The sequence below is a fragment of the Festucalex cinctus genome, chromosome 20 (genome assembly GCF_051991245.1).
Source record: "Festucalex cinctus isolate MCC-2025b chromosome 20, RoL_Fcin_1.0, whole genome shotgun sequence".
In the NCBI taxonomy this organism is placed as follows: domain Eukaryota; kingdom Metazoa; phylum Chordata; class Actinopteri; order Syngnathiformes; family Syngnathidae; genus Festucalex; species Festucalex cinctus.
Window position 1 is genome coordinate 7,423,190 of NC_135430.1, and position 10,823 is coordinate 7,434,012.

A 10,823-nucleotide genomic window follows, 5' to 3' on the forward strand; every position below is an offset into this window, starting at 1 on the left:
ACTTGAATTATGGAATTGTTAATTACATAAAACACAAGTTAATGAAGGGTGGATAACTAATGTTGGAAAATGAGGCCTTGATTTACACCTTTTCTGTCCATGAGATAACTTCCGCAAGCTAGGTTGATATGCTAGTTAGCGTAAGATCTATCCCTGAAAAACTTCAATGATAAAACAAAAAAGGAAAAATACATAAAGATATATACAAATGTAGGGTGTTAAGGGAGGGTGGGCATTATTTACATCTTTCTTGTTGAAAAGATAACATTAGCAGTAGCACGGTAGCTGAGGTTGCTACATCATAAAAGCCACATCTGCGAAACCGGAATGATAGAACAATAACTAAGAATAAAAAATAAAAATAATATTGTATTTCGTTTTTAAATTAAAAAAAAAATAAAAAATAGGGCTGGGTTTAAAATATCGATATATCAATATCGTATCTATACACCTTTTCATATCCCAATATCGATACATAAAACCATGTATCGATATATTGACCCCCCCCCCCTTCACTTTATTTACACAGCCTGTACTCTGGTTTAAATGATCATTTATTGTTTTTATAAGGCCCTGGTAAATAAAACAGATTCATGTAACTGCAATGGATTCAATTCCTAATGTAAATATTCATATTTTTACTCTTGCATTAAATTAGAGCAAAAAGTTTCTACTCTTTGCAGCATTGCTACTTTTGACTGTCTAAAATATGTGCTGCATGAATTCCTCAACTGAATCGAATCGGGCCCTTGTGAATCAAATCGATTCTGGAAATCTGAATCAATATCCAGCCCCATTTCTAAACACAGGTTGTTAGCGAAGGTTGGTTGGTGTGTAAATTTACGTGATGTCAATAACATTAGCTTGCTAGTTGAGGTCATTACATATGTTAGCGTCAAAGCTGTCCCTGAAAACCTTGAAATAAATAAAAAAATCTGCATAATAAAGGGTTTCTAATGAAGGTTTTTAAAATTGAAGCATTGGTTGACATATTTTGCGTTGTCAAGCTAATATTAGCAGCGGCTACCTGTGTTTGTGTATAATCAACCCTCATGAGTTGAATCACAGAATAAAACATTGTGGTGTGATTGAAGAGTGGGTGCAAAAAAAAAAAAAAAAAAAAAAAGACGACATAATTTATGACTAAGCCGTGTGGATAGCCTCCATCCAGCTCAACGACAACACGGACAGGAGTTGCATCCTCACAGCTCCCCAGTGTGGAGGTGGTCCTCAATCACAAAGCATGTGGCAGCACTTTTAATCTGCAGCTTCTATCAGATCAAGCTGGCACCAAGACAACGTTTGATTTCAACGCTTTGGGAATCCATCAAAGCTCTAACGAAAATTATCCACACGGAACAAGTTGCCAAGGAAACAAGAGAGAGTCCCCCCTGTCCCACTCCCCACGCACATCCCCAACAAGCTAAGGAGGTTGATGTTAATCCTCATCCTAGGTGAGACCGTAGTCATTATGTGGACGCCCGCACTCTCACCTCATCACTTCACAGTCGGGGGTAACATGCGCCCCAACCCCCCAGCCACCACACAGAGGAGGACTCCTTCACCTCTCGCCAGCAGGTCCTCTTATAATCCCATTAGAGGCGCTCATGTGTGCCGCTTTAAGAAGAGGCCACCGTGTCCTGGGAATGCCCACACGGAGGACGACACCTCACACAGACCACCACTAAAACTTACTGCAGGTACTAGTGCAACTTGAGGAGCTGAAGACCGTTACTGGACCTCTTAAAAGTACAAACACCACCAAAGCAGCGCCTTCGTTTTGCTCCCATAAATTAGTCCAGAACTTAACTGTAAATCAAGGCTTCATTTTCCAGTTATGAATCCCCACTCTTCAAATCAATAAGAACCTTCATTTACACAATTTTCTTTGGTTCTATATTTCATCTCTTCAGGGGCAAATTTTTAAGCCACAAGCTAATGTTAGCTTAATACAAATAAGATGTGAATCAAGGCTTCATTTCCCAAATTATAAACACCCACTCTTCATTAATATCATTTAAACCTACAATTTTTGATGATTGAAGCTACTCTAGAGCAGATTTTACTTAAGTCGCTAACACAACCTCAGCTAGCATGCTAGCGTTTGCTTATTAGAAGAAATGGTGTCAATTAAAGCTGGAAATCGCAAATATTAGACATCCACTCTTAAAACACACTTAAAACAGTTGATTTGATATTCTTTTCTTCTATAATTCACATTTCTCAGCGGTTGGATTTTACACTACGACACTGAGCAACCTCAGGTAGCACGCTATCGTTAGATTATCAGAAGAAAAGGTGTCAACGTTTTAAATCACAAATATTAGACACCAACTCTTAAAAAAACACTTAAAACAGTTGATTTGATATTTTCTTCTTTATAATTCACATTTCTCAGCGGTTGGGTTTTACACTATGACACCAAGCAACCTCGGCTAGTAGGCTAGCGTTAGCTTATTAGCAGAAAAGGTGTCAATTAAAGCTTTATCTTCCAAATATTAGACACCCACTCTTAAAACACCAAATAGTTTACAGTATTTGATATTCTTTTCTTTTATAATTCACATTTCTCATGGGTTGCGTTTTAAGCTATGACACTGAGCAACCTCAGCTAGCACGCTAGAGTTAGCTTATCAGCAGAAAAGGTTTCAATTAAAGGTTTATCTTCTTTTATACACCGTTATCAAATAAGCTGTTGCACTGTAATGCTTAATTTTCAGAGTACCAAAATAAAGATGGAAGTGCTGCTCTGTTTGCCTTGTAGGGAGAACGTGTCCATATTTGGACTTCCTGTTGGTGGAACGCTAAATGTCATGTGAGACAAGGAGGCTAATCCCGACATGGGCAAGGAATCGGTGAACATTTTCAAGAGTTAACTGTACTCATGATCTCTGGAGCAAAAAAAAAAAAAAGATCTTACACAACACCGTCGCGGTGGATTAATTAGATCAACCAAATGGGTCCTTTTGCCCCCGGTGGCACCTGGGGGTGTGCGTCAGCGGGTGGGGGCACACATCGCAGTGGTACGGCTGCAGCAAAAGAATGCCAGGAATTCCCCCCATTGGTAATCACGTCGCCCTCATGATCAGACGGTCACCCTCGCGCTTATCTCCCGGTGCACCCGCCTGACAACCCCCCCCCATGAGTAATCATTAGAACGTCGAGTTATTCATTACCGGCGCGTTTCCTCTTCTGCTGTCGTCGACTCTTCCTGTGGCCTCCATTTCAAGACTAAACGTGTGACACGAGACAATAAGACCTACTCGACAAATTAAAGAATAGCCATTGTACTCCCATAGTCCTTGGGCTCACATTTGTTTACTACATAGCGGAATTACGAATAAGCTACAGCTGTTCACTTTTACAGTCAATATATGGCAATTAGTAAACATTTGTGATAAATGCACCCATACCAAAATGACTATAGTTGTCTATATATTAATATTGTAGACCCTAAATATACCCCAAACCAGAATTTGACGTGCCTTACTGTACATCTAGTCTCTTGGCCCACATTTGTTGACGACTACAGTTGCACAATTACTTATAAACTACGTACAAGTTGTTCAACGGTTCGAGTCCATGTGCACTGGGGCCCAATGGTGCAGCAACCAACCACATCCAGCAGACAAAACAAGTCAGATGAATATATTTTGGAGGAAAATCTTTTCTTTTTAAGAAAGGGCAACGTCAATAGTTTCCCTTCTTTTTAGGAAGTTGTGACATTGGTAAATTGTACTCTTTTTTTATGAACGAGAATCCTTGATGATTCTTATTCTGATTATTTATATATATATATATATATATATATATATATATATATATATATATATATATATATATATATATATATATATATATATATATATATATATAGTTATTTATTTATTTATTTATTTTTAAAAGGAAAAATGGAGCAGTTATTGTTCGACTTTTCAGGAAAGTAAATAATTTAAAGGGTTTTTTTTCTTGTTTTTTTTATCAATTGTAACATTAACAGCTTGCCTTAAGTCTTATATTGCCACACGTTATCAAAAATAAAAATAAAAAAATAAAAAATAATAATAAATAAATAAAAAGCCCCACAGTGCCAGCCAATTTTGACCATTTTCACTCATCTTTCAAGGCAAACAGAATATTGTGTGCTATGACTACATATACAAGGTACCACATGAAAGATCGCATTCCATTCGTTCATTAGAAAAAAAAATATGTTTCTACCTTATTCCGTTCTTTAGTAATCACCATTTGAAAACTGAGAGACATTGAGCGAAAATTGAAAAGATGAGAAAACAATCTTTTTGTGAAAAGATACATTTTCTCCACAACAATGACTCTGACACTAATATTTTATGTTTAGTGATGCTCTGTGAATTAGGTTTAATGTGACAAAGGCTTTGATCATTCCCGTCATCCTTGAAAAGTGTCAATTTCATCAGATTCCGTCATGTTTCATTGTAATTCCATACACCGGCATCCCATAGAAAAGAGATACAACGCTGTCATCTGCTGGCCATAGTTAGTGGGTGTTTTTGATTCCACAACCCATTGACCAGGCAGCGCTGCACTTAAGATGTTGCACTACCCATTGATTTAAAAAAAAACAAAAAAAAACGTCATTTAACGTTTGTGGCGGCATACATCGTGATTTTAGTAATCGTTATTAAACGTTTTGGGCGGTAAAAGTGTTTTTAAAAAAAAACTGAATATGAAAATCCAAGTTATCATCAAAAAAATAAGAAGTAAATTTTTTAATTTGGCCTTGAGTGACAAATCATTCCACGTAGGGATGAGGTAAAATGTTCCCGAAAGCATTTAAGGGTTTGTGCTCAAAGAGCGTGAACGAAATGCCACGGGTGGGCTTTGCTCCCTGCGAGATCCTGTTTGGATCCTGCTCAGCCTTTGCTTGTTTTGTCAGCCGGGAGATCGGCGCAAAGTCCACGGCGGGGGCTGCATTCCACCTCACCGTGTACCACCCTCTACCAGCTAAGTTAGCTATTAAAATCTTTCGCAGCCATATTCCTTAATACTTTCCCATCAGCGCTGAACCACCCCCAACTCCTGCCCCATCCACCGTTTCCTGTGTTCGGTTTGTCCAGGCGGGATGGGACAGCTGATAGTTTCCGGGCGTTTTTCAGACTTTTTCCGGACTGCTGATAAGAGGCTAACGATGCCCGTTAGTTCTTCCTAACATGGACGTCAGGTCGGCCAATGAGGAGAAACTGTGGAGATACTTTGGAACTTTTTAATGGGACGCAAAACGTCTCGATAAAAGACCAGACAATCGTTTGCCGGCAACGATAACGATAAAAACGCATAATCGTTGATACGTCAAAGCACAAAAGCATCAAAGCATATTGCCGCTGGCCTGAGAAAAACGAAACATGAAAACATGTTTTTGTTGTGCTTTGGGTAATAAGTTAAAAAATATTTAACTCATTACCACTTAACTCCTTCACTCCCAGCCATTTTCACAGAAGCAATCCCGTTCACTCCCGGCTGTTTCACTGGATTTTGTCTGATTTTGCAAGGCCCACAGAATATTGTGTTATATTGCTATAAAAACATGGAGCCTATCAAAAGAAAGATTAAAGTATCTTCTTTCATCAGTTTAAAAAAAATAAATAAAATAATTAAAAAAAAATATATATTTAAATAAAACGTATTTACACATTATTGGGAGCAAATGAGATATAGATTGTTTTATTTTCCTTAGGAAAGAACAAAATATGAAGAATATGAAGAAAAAGAAAAAAATCATTTGGAGATGCATGCGTTTTTTTTCCCCATTCAAAATGCAAATAAAATGACATGTTATGTTTTGGTTAAAAGGTAGGTAATTCTAATTTAATAATTTAATACATTTTATCATGACAACATACTGCAGTCCATTATACATGCAAGGGTGGCAAAAAGTGTCATGTTGGCTGCTTCAATTTGACGATAAAAACAAACAATTGCACTCATTAGCTGTGTCCATTTTGTTGCTAAGCTTGCCAATACCCACCCCAACATGGCGGGCTCGCCCTGAGGACGATGTCCGCTCCAGATGTCATTGCACCCGCTGACACCCCCACCGCACACACAGCACTACTGGCGGTGGGGGGTGGAGGGTGGAGGGATTGTCCAACAGAACAATGGAGGCTGGAGGTGAGAGGGAGCGCGGCGGGTCGGGGGGGCAGCAAACATTCCGGCCACAACGGCGAGGTCTGGCCAACAGGTTGAATCGGGACTTGAAAAACAACCACAATGGACTGTTTGGTGTTCTGCGTTTGGCTTTAACAGAGTTTGTGCGATTATCCGAAGTGACGGACAAGATTGACGGCTTTCCTGCTTTCGGAATACTTTTTCATTTATCCGCGAGGGAGCTCAACTCTTTGACCGCCAAAAACGTTAAATAACGATTAGTAAAATGATGTATGCGGCCATAAATGTGAAATGATGTCAACTACGTTTTGTTTGGGTTTTTTAAAAGCAATGGGCAGTGCAATGTCTAAGTGCACCGCTGCCTGGTCAATGGGTTATGGAATCAAAAACACTCACTAACCAGCAGTTGGCAGCATTGGATCTCTTTTCAATGGACTGCTGGGGTATGAAATTACAATGAAACATGATGAAATCTGATGAAATAGAACGTTTTCAAGGATGACGTAAATGATCAAAGCCTTTGTCATATTAAACTTTTTTTATATATATATATATATATATATACACACACACACACACACACCGCATTTTCTGCACTATAAGGCGCACCTCATTATAAGGCGCACCTTCAATGTATGACATATGGGCAATCATTTTCCATATATAAGGCGCACCGCACTATAAGGCGCACCTTCAATGAATGACTTATTTTAACAATGTTTCATATATAAGGCGCTACAGTAGAGGCTGGGGTTACGTTATCCATCCATTAGGTGGTGCTGCGCTAAAGGGAATGTCAACAAAACAGTCAGATAGGTCAGTCAAACTTTATTAATAGATTACAAACCAGCTTTCTGACAACTCCATTCACTCCCAAAATGAATAAACAGCTGTTTTATTATTTTCTCTAAGGTAAAGTATTAGTATTAGTTAGCGATCCAAGATGGCGGGATCTTCTGCGCATGCGCGTCATCGATCGTGTAGGGTCAACGATAGCGTCTTGACAGCAAAACCTGTTGCGTCTCAATGTTCCAATCCATATATAAGGCACACTGGATTATAAGGCGCATTGTCAGCTTTTGGAAAAATTGAAGGCTTTTAGGTGCGCCTTATAGTGTGAAAAATACGGTATAACTTGCGGCAGTAAAAGAGTTAAAACTGGGACAAAAATAAACACCTCATGCCACGGTGAATGCAAACAACATCGAAGTGCAACTCTAGTTCCACTTCAACGATTGTAAACCCTTCAGTGGCTCTCCTTGCCCGCATGCCAGGGCATCACAGTCCCCTACTTCCCTCACCCTTGCTTCACCTCTTATCTGAAGCTTGCTCATAACTCCAAATTTGCCTTTCTGTGGCATACGTGTTTGTTTATATTTGCCCTGCCATTGACTGGTGACCAGTCAAGGGTGTACCCAAACGACAGCTGGCATCTACTCCAGCTCACCCGGCGCTATAAGAAAATGGACAACAAATCACGTAACTTTGTTCACGTATTTATGCCAGCTACATGTGATGACAAGCAAAAAAATAATTAAACACACCACTAGGTGGAAGAATAATGAGCTTGTACATCCACTTTTTGAGACATTTTGTTTGGTTGCATGCCGCTATTTTTTTTATTTTTATGTAAAATATATGTGATCGCTCAATAAAGGTTGGGAACATTGCCCTCGGAGGAATAAAAACGGAAAACAAGATATGAAACAAGCAGGCTTGCTTATAATGTACCACACATATTTTTGTTACAGTTTAGTAGTATTTACACTAGTATTACTACACCACTCCTACTGCACTAATCAGGCTGTATATTTTCAAGTCATCCTTCCGCGCCCCCAATCTTTGTCTTTATTACCGTCTGTCTCTGCATGCCTGAACGAGGCAAACAGCCGCCCCAAAAGTCCATTCAGCTAACTCTTTGGGACAGATTTAATTGAACGTCACATCATAATGGGCATGAATGAAGAGTCTGGCTAACGTGTTGAAAATGATGCAGTCGCGTGATATCGAGCCGACAAAAATCGATACACGTGATCGATACGCGCGGCAGTAAATAAACAGCGCTCCACTCACCTATGACGGCGCGGTAGCGTTGGCGTTATCCGAGCCCCGCTTGCGCTAGCGGGCAGGGGGGGCGAGTCGCACTTCACCACGTCGAGGCGCACATGGTCCGGTCCTGGCTGGCTTGGGAAGTGTCGCGCGCATGCACCCAGCTCCGGACGGGGGAGGAGGAGAAGAAGAGGCGCTTGCTCGGTGTCCAACGCTCCGGCCGCCGGGGCTGTGATGCGCAAGGCGGTGCCAGCTGACTGAGACTGAGGACCCCCTGGTCGGACCCCCCCCCTTCCTTGGCCGGTGGCGGAACTCTGCTCCCCGCCTGTGACGCAGCTCTCTCTCTCTCTCTATCTCTCTCCGCCTCCGAGCGGGCCGTCCGTCGGGGTTTGGTCGCACCGGTGCCACCCACCGGAGTGTGAGGGAGGACCTAGAGGCATGAAGACGGGGAAAGAATGTTAATGAGGGACGCTGGGGGGGGAGGATTGCTGCAGTCGCTGGAGTTGCGGCGGCGACACGGCAGAAGGGACGCTGGTTATCGCGGAGCCGCCAACTAAGCGCATGCTTGGGGGTGACAGCAAGCACCCCCTAGATCAATTAAAAGCCAACATGGGCCGGGATATAAGTGGGCGGGGTATAAGTGTTGAATCAGACGCGAATAGCAAAAACCGTATATAATTAACGTCCATTATAAACTAGGGATGTAACTATAAGGGCAATATCGTGATATCGTCGTCGTCATGTTCACGATATTTAAAAGCAAGACATTTGTTTAAAAAAAAAGTCAGGTTGATTTCCATTTGTGCAGTTCTAGCACCCTCTGGTGGCTAGTTTTTTGTTTTTGTTTTTTTTAGTGCAATATAATTTTTATTTGGAATGTTTTGGCCCTTCTATGTTTAAAACCTACACTAATTGTCAGATGAAGGGGAACGTAATATGCCTGTGAACCGACAACCGAGTCATTAACAAGTAAGCGCCTCAATATTAAATGTTATTAGAGATTGTAGGTGGTTTATATGCATTGCTGTTATGCACAAAAGCAAAATATTGTGCGCTTTTTTGGGGGTATGAGCTCATTTTTTATTTTACAATATTGTGATCTTTTTTAATTATCGCCAACCCTCCCCACAATATCGTGATAATTATTGCATGTGTGAGCTTCCTTTCGTGATATCGTATCGTGATGTTTGGATATCGTTACATCCCTATTACAAACACACTGGGAAACCCCACTACTTTTTTTTTTTTTTTTGGCTAGAATGCATTAGTTGAATTTCATTTCAATAGGGGAAAGTCAACACAAATTAAACTGTACACATGTGCAGTGCAGGTATAAATCTACACTTTAGTATTTGTGGTGTTGAATGCATGTGTGTGTGTATGAGGCCTGGCCTGTTGAGGGACGTGGAAGTCAGAGAATGGCTAACATTAGCCATGATGGTGTTTAGTAGTGTTAATTTCGTCAGCGAAAAGTAAACAGAAATAATTTCGTCAACGCACATTTTTCACCGGACTGAAACTAGACTAAAATCCTCATTAATAAACAATAACTGTGACTAAATTAGTATGCATTTTTGTTGACTAATGAAGACGAGACGAAAATGTACTTCACTTAATAAAAACTGGAGTAAAATCTATGGACATTTTAGTTCAAGAACAGAAACGAGATGAAAATTATATGATTTTGTAAAAAAAACAAAAAAACAAAACAAAAAGCCAACGGCTATGGCGTTCCAAAAACTAACAAGCGTGATAGAAACTGGACTAAAAGTGAGACTAAATTTTAAAATGGCGGATAAAATTAACACTAGTGTTGAGTGATGGTGTCAGTTGTGGAAAAAGCAACAGGTTGTTTGTGTTCATTTTGCTACCTTTGTTCAATAAAAGTCACTGAATGTGGACCGGCGGTGGCGATGTCGATCCAAGGTGGAGGATTCATTTGATCATTCAAACTAGGGGTGGGAGGTGATGAAATAAACAATCAACTTTATGCAAATTCAGGCACTTTAGCTTCTTTTATCAAGTACAACTTTATATTAAACTTTTAATAGATCTTGCATTAGATATTGTTTTTGCACATTGTTGTTGCAAAAACAGGCTTAAAATGTAACCAGCCTCAAGTATTGTATAAGTATAAGATATATAAAAGTATACCTAAGTGCAGTAACAAAAGTATTCGTAATTTGTTACTTCCCACTTTTAGTAAACACAATCTGGTGTTTACTGCACACTAGTAAAGCAGCCAGAATGACAATACGGGCCCAGAGGACCAAAAAAAAAGACAATTAATCAAAGTTGAGATAATGAGAAACGTCTTACCGACGATGAATCAAAAGAATCCACGTGCCTTGAAGAAATGGAGCAAATCAACTGTCAAAGCAAGCGTGACGATGTAGCGCCCTCTGCAGATCAGTCAGTGTGTCTGCAGCCAATAACAAAGCATGACTGGACGTTTTCTCTGCAGGGCCCTCCGAAGAGTCATCAATCACAGCCTGCAGCCACACTGCGGTCTCCTCAGCCAGACTCGACAGAGGGACGCCACATGTGCTATGGTGACTTTATTTTTATTTATTTTTTAACACGAACCAATCTTATTTACAATATTTTGCATTTTGGGGGGGGGGGGG

General features: G+C 40.2%; 1 protein-coding gene across 4 annotated transcripts in view; it reads right to left on the reverse strand.

The window, feature by feature from the left end:
• tmem108 (transmembrane protein 108) overlaps positions 1–10,815 on the reverse strand; it is a 28,833-nt gene extending 18,018 nt beyond the window's left edge. The window contains exons 1-3 of one of the 4 annotated variants that reach the window (XM_077508844.1): positions 10,516–10,815; positions 10,068–10,148; positions 8,221–8,626 (exon numbers count right to left, since the gene is read on the reverse strand). The gene's annotated coding sequence lies outside the window, so the exon portion shown is untranslated. Of the gene's footprint in view, positions 1–1,493; positions 1,513–8,220; positions 10,149–10,515 lie in introns of those variants that run through there. The other 3 variants (XM_077508843.1, XM_077508842.1, XM_077508845.1) reach the window with 3 other exon arrangements.
• Positions 10,816–10,823: the final 8 nt, after the last annotated feature.